Source organism: Panthera tigris, chromosome C2, assembly GCF_018350195.1.
Source record: "Panthera tigris isolate Pti1 chromosome C2, P.tigris_Pti1_mat1.1, whole genome shotgun sequence".
NCBI lineage: Eukaryota > Metazoa > Chordata > Mammalia > Carnivora > Felidae > Panthera > Panthera tigris.
In genome coordinates, this window is record NC_056668.1 from 96,350,830 (window position 1) to 96,356,325 (window position 5,496).

The 5,496-nt window shown below is 35.3% G+C and overlaps 1 pseudogene; it reads right to left on the minus strand.

Moving 5' to 3' along the window:
- Window positions 1–3,429: 3,429 nt before the first annotated feature.
- On the minus strand, window positions 3,430–3,740 carry LOC102955582 (annotated as a pseudogene).
- Between the last annotated feature and the right edge of the window lie 1,756 nt (window positions 3,741–5,496).

Sequence of the window (5,496 nt, forward strand, 5' to 3'; positions counted from 1 at the left end):
TACAAGTTAAATGCATGGACCTATTTAGTCATGTAGTGTTATTATTACTATTATCAATATGTCTCAAATGTTAGTTACAAATGAAATTTGTTCTCTTTTGCTTCTTTTTTTCTTTTTTCCAATTTATAACACGGTGACTTTCTAAGTGCAATCGCTTTATTTCAAATTTTCTATGCAATTTATATACTATTCTTTTTAAAGTTTATTTATTTACTTTGAGAGAGAGAGTGTGCAAGCAGGGGAGGGACAGAGAAAGAGGGTGAGGGAATCCCAAACAGGATCCTCACCAGCAGCGTGGAGCCTAATGAGGGGCTTGAACCCATGAACCCGTGAGATCATGACCTGAGCTGAAACCAAGAGTCAGAGGTCCACAATTTATATATTATTCTTACCAAGTAGCTGCAAAAAATAGCTCCACTATGTAATATGATGGAAGTTTGCAAGTTTGTAAAATACAGTCTTACTGAATTATCAGCCTTTATTCATAAAGGCAAAAAGTCACAGACAAGTCTATATCATAACTGACAAAAATTGATTGGCTCTTCTGTTCTAGGTTTCCTTTAAGTTATCAATAGCACAAATTAGTCATGATTTATAATTATAATTACCAATTATATATTATTTCACATAATTAGCATTTGCCTGCTTGCATCATATTTTCACATTCGGAGTTACATGTGAACTTCATAAATCAGGGAGGTAGAATAAGTCTTATTAATAACGGCAGAATTGAACTATCTGGATTGAGGTAGCTGTGGTGGAGAAACTTCTATCCCAGAAGACTATTAAGAAATCACATGAGCCTCTGTATCCTGAAGTAAAATGAGATATCCTAAATCTATCTTGTAGCTGGATTCTCTAGCCCTCCATTTGTGCATCATTACAGAACAATGGTAGGAACCAATGTCACATTAGTTCTAATAGTGTTTGTTTTACACATAACGTCGATCGAAGAAGACAAATTTTAAATTTTTTTATGTTTATTTATTTTTTAGAGAGACAGCACACACTCATGCATGTGCACAAGTGGGGAAGGAACAGAGAGAGAGGGGGACGGATGATCCGAAGCAGGCTCTGTGCTGACAGCAGAGAGCCCGATCGATGCAGGGCTTGAGCTCACAAACTGAGATCATGACCTGAGCCAACGTTGGATGCTTAACTGACTGAGCCCCAAAGCTCAGGCACCCCAAGAAGACAAATTTTAAATGTAGCTATTTATTTATTTGTAAAGTGCAGGCCACTCCATGACCTAGAAAATACTCCGGTCCTAGAAAATTTCCCAGTATAAGGTATGACAAGTACAGATAATTTCTAGATTGCAAATTCGACTACTGATCTACATTTTAGAAATCAGAAAGGCGAAGTTCTAATAAACTATAGTTATTGCTTCTTTAAGTAACTTTATTGAGATAGATTTGTCTGTGAAAATTATATGCATTTAAGGCATACAACTTGATGTTTTGATACATATACATTGTGCAAAGACCACCACAATCAAGGTAAATACATTACCCATCACTTCTACATTATCACTATTGTGTGTGTGTATGTGTGTGTGGTGAGTATATTTAGATTTAATATATAAGAAACTCATACAACTCAATAGCAAAGAAATGAAATAACTCAATTTTTAAAATGGGCAAAGGACCTAAATAGACATTTTTCAAAAGAAGACATACAATGGCCAATAGGTATGTGAAAGTGTTCTCAATATCACTGATTATCAGGAAAAATGCAAATCAAAACCACAATGAGATATCATTCATACTTATTAGAATCACAATTATAAAAAAGACAAAAGATAACAAGTGTTGAAGTGGATGTGGAGAAAAGGGCACCACTATTGGGGGAAATGTAAATTAGTATAGCCATTATGAAAATATGGTATGGAGTTCTTCAAAAAATTAATAATAGAAATAACATATAATTCTAGCAATTCTACTTCTGGGTATATATCCAAGGGAAATGAAATCTGAGTCTCAAAGAGGTATCTATATTCCCATGTTCATTACAGCATTAGTGACAACAGCCAAGACATGGAAATAGCTTAAATGTTCACCAATGGACAGATGGGCAAAGAAAATGTAGTATATATACACAATGGGATATTATTCAGCCTTAAAACCAAAAAAGGAAACATTTGCAACAACATGGATGAAACTGGAGGACATTATGTTAAGTGAAATAAGCCAGACACAAAAAGACAAATACTGTATGGTCTCACTTTTAACATGGAATCTAAAATAATCAAATTCGCTGAAGCAGAGAGTAGAATAGTGGTTGGTTGCCAGGAAGAGAAGGGGATACAAAATGAGATGTTGGTCAAAGAGCACAGTTTCAGTACTATAAGACAAGTCAGTTCTAGAGATCCAATGCACAGCATGGTGAATGATAGTTAACAATACTGTATTATACAGTCATTCACTTACTTGGTAAATGTTTATTGAATGTCTTCTTTATGCTGGGGCCAAAGGATCCAGAGATCAAACCCATTATTATTATTTTTCAAAATAAACTTTCATTCCCATGCTAAATAAGCTTACTGGCTAGTATGGGATATATAATTCAACAAGTTGCTATAAATTAACTAAAGACAAGGTTGAAACTCATGCTCACTGAAACATAAGCTTTCTGGCTCCAAAGTAGTTTCAGTCTTCTCCACTCTAAGCTGCCTACTAAGAAATTATTGCCTCATTAAAATATTCATCTAAATCACCCTCCACCTCCCCATCTAAACTGCCATGTCATTTTAACATGGTTGGAAGTCATTACTCAGATGATGCAACATATATCTACCCAATCACTGAACAGTCACCTTTTACAATTATGATAGTTGATGTGCTTATGACCCCATCAAACATTCTCTTATTCTTCCCTCATTTGATTTTCAACCATAAAAGAAAAAACTCATTATGCAAAAACATTTCCCAACCCTCAGAATATTGATTTGAAGGCGAGATTTCCAACACATCACACAACATGGAGGTTTTACTTAAAGCACTTACTTAAAATATCCATATATCTTCTCAAGCTTTATTTTCTGGCATAGAGCAAAAGTGGCTCTGAAGTCAGAATGGGTTCAAATTCTGGCTCACTACTACTACTTATAATAATAATAATTATTATAATTATTGTTATATATAATTATATAATAATAATTATATAATAATGCATGATTATATTATTTTGTAATTCTATAATAATAATAATAATTATTATTATTGTATTCAAATACCAGTCTGATCACACATGGTCCAAGAAAACTCAAATAATAAGCCAAATATAAACACATGTTAAAGACTGCTCTTCAAACATCATGGCCAATGATGCTATGTTTATTGTATTCCTTATCTTATTGTTTCAAATGCCAGTCTGATCACACATGGTCCAAGAACACTCAAATAATAAACCAATGTTAAAGATTGATTTTCAAACATTATAGCCAATGAGGCCATGCTTGTCTATGATCTTGCCAACATAAAATCACATCCATACCTCAGTAGCCACCAAACCATTCAACAGAGCTTCCTTAACTATGAGCTGTTTGAAGCTATGATTTTGAACACTCTCAACTATTTATTTCACGCTCTGAATAGCTTTAGGGGTCTTAGCAGGGGTTGGAAGAACCAGCTCAACCTTGGCATTGGGCCAAAATGTGGCCAATCAGGGCTCCGAGTAAGTTATATCAGTGTTTACCAGCGCTGGGCCTTCCCTGTGAGGTTATGGACAAACTGGGCCATGGTTCCAAGATGCATAAAGGGCTCACAACTTATTAGCTGTGTGACTGTTCCCAATAGTGTTGCTATGTATCAAATCAGTTCAAAATTTGGTAGCTTAAAAGTAATTATTGTGTTGTCTCACAGTTCCAGTGGAATTTGGGAAGCCATGGCTAGGAAGTACTGGCTCCAAATCTCTTATGAGCTACAGTTAGTGTGAATGGAGCTAGAAAAGCAAAGATGGACTGGGGCTGCGGGGAGCTGGTCAGGCACCTCTCTCTCTTCTCCAGATGGCCTTTCATTAGAGCTATTTTGAGCTTCCTCAAAACAAGATGGCCTCAGGGCTGTGGACTGACAACATGGCAGCTCAAGGCTCCAGTACAAGTGTTCTAGTGATGCAGGTGGATGCTGTGTCTTCTTTCCTGACCAAGCCTTGAAGTCACTCAGTGCCACTTCTGCCACATTCTGATCGTTTTATGCGAGTTCCAAACCCAACCAGATTCAAGCAAAGGAATTAGACTTCCCTTCTTAATGTGGGAGTGGCAAGATTTAAGAAAAACAAATTTAAAGAGAGATATTGCTATGGCCATCTTTAGAAAATAAAATCTGCCACAGTGACTTTGGACAAGTCAGCTAACTTTTCTGTGCCTCGGTTTCCTTACCTTTAAAATGGTTATAATATATGGCACTTCACTGGGTTCTGGAGATTTAAAGGAGCTAATACATTTTAAGTGCTTAGAACAGTGCCCAGCACGGAGAATGTCATTCCTTAAATTTAATTTTGTAAATTTAATTTAATTTAATTTAATTTAAATTTTATTAGCATCCTTCAAGTCTCAGCACAAATATCACCTATTCTGCAGAGCCTTTCCTGTTAGTCTCACAGATTTTTCATTCTCCCTTCCAGCTTAGCATGGTACCTCTTTCCTAATCCATTTTTTCAGATTCATTGTAATCATATGCTCATAGCCCTAGATCCTCCAATGTACCGTGAACTTCTCAGGAGAGGGAAACAAAATGGCTGCTCAGTAGCACAGGTTTGTTTTTTAGAGAATGACTCAGTCCAAAGTACAGGTACAAATGAAATGAAAATGAAAATGTAGATGAAGGTAGATGATGAAAACAAGCTAGGATAATACAAAATAAAGAAGGTAGGATATAGCAGGTAATGAATATCTGACTTCCACTTAGGTTTACTCTTCAGTCAAACTTCTAAAGGTTACAATTGCCTTAAGAGGGGGTTGCAAGAGATGATAGGATTTCCTATGACAAAACAGAGCAACAAGTTGAAAGCTCTGGCCTCGAATTAACATCTAGAAAGTAGATTAAATCTGTTGTAATAGACTGCTAAAATTTAACCAGCTTTTCCTACCACTATCATTTAGCATTTAAAGTGTCATAATTAGAAACACTGAAAGAAAACTGCATTTGAGAATGAACAAAAGCTTTAAACTTATGAATGACGTGAATCTGCAGCATTCTATTGTTTTTACCAGAGAAAGCAACATTAATGGCAATCAAACACAACAAAAAATATCTGTCCCCAGGTATCATACAGAAATCCACAGAATTTTTACTAACAAGCAAGACTGACAGGTACTTTCACCAATAGAAAGGTACCTGTATATCACAGGAGAGTCCTTTAAGATCATAAGTGAGACTTAGTCTCTTACATCAAGAGTAATCATTTAAATTCAATAAAAAAATCATAGTACATTAACATTTCAAAAAGCCATTTGTGAATAATATGCCTCTAGAATTTATTATTTTTATTATTATT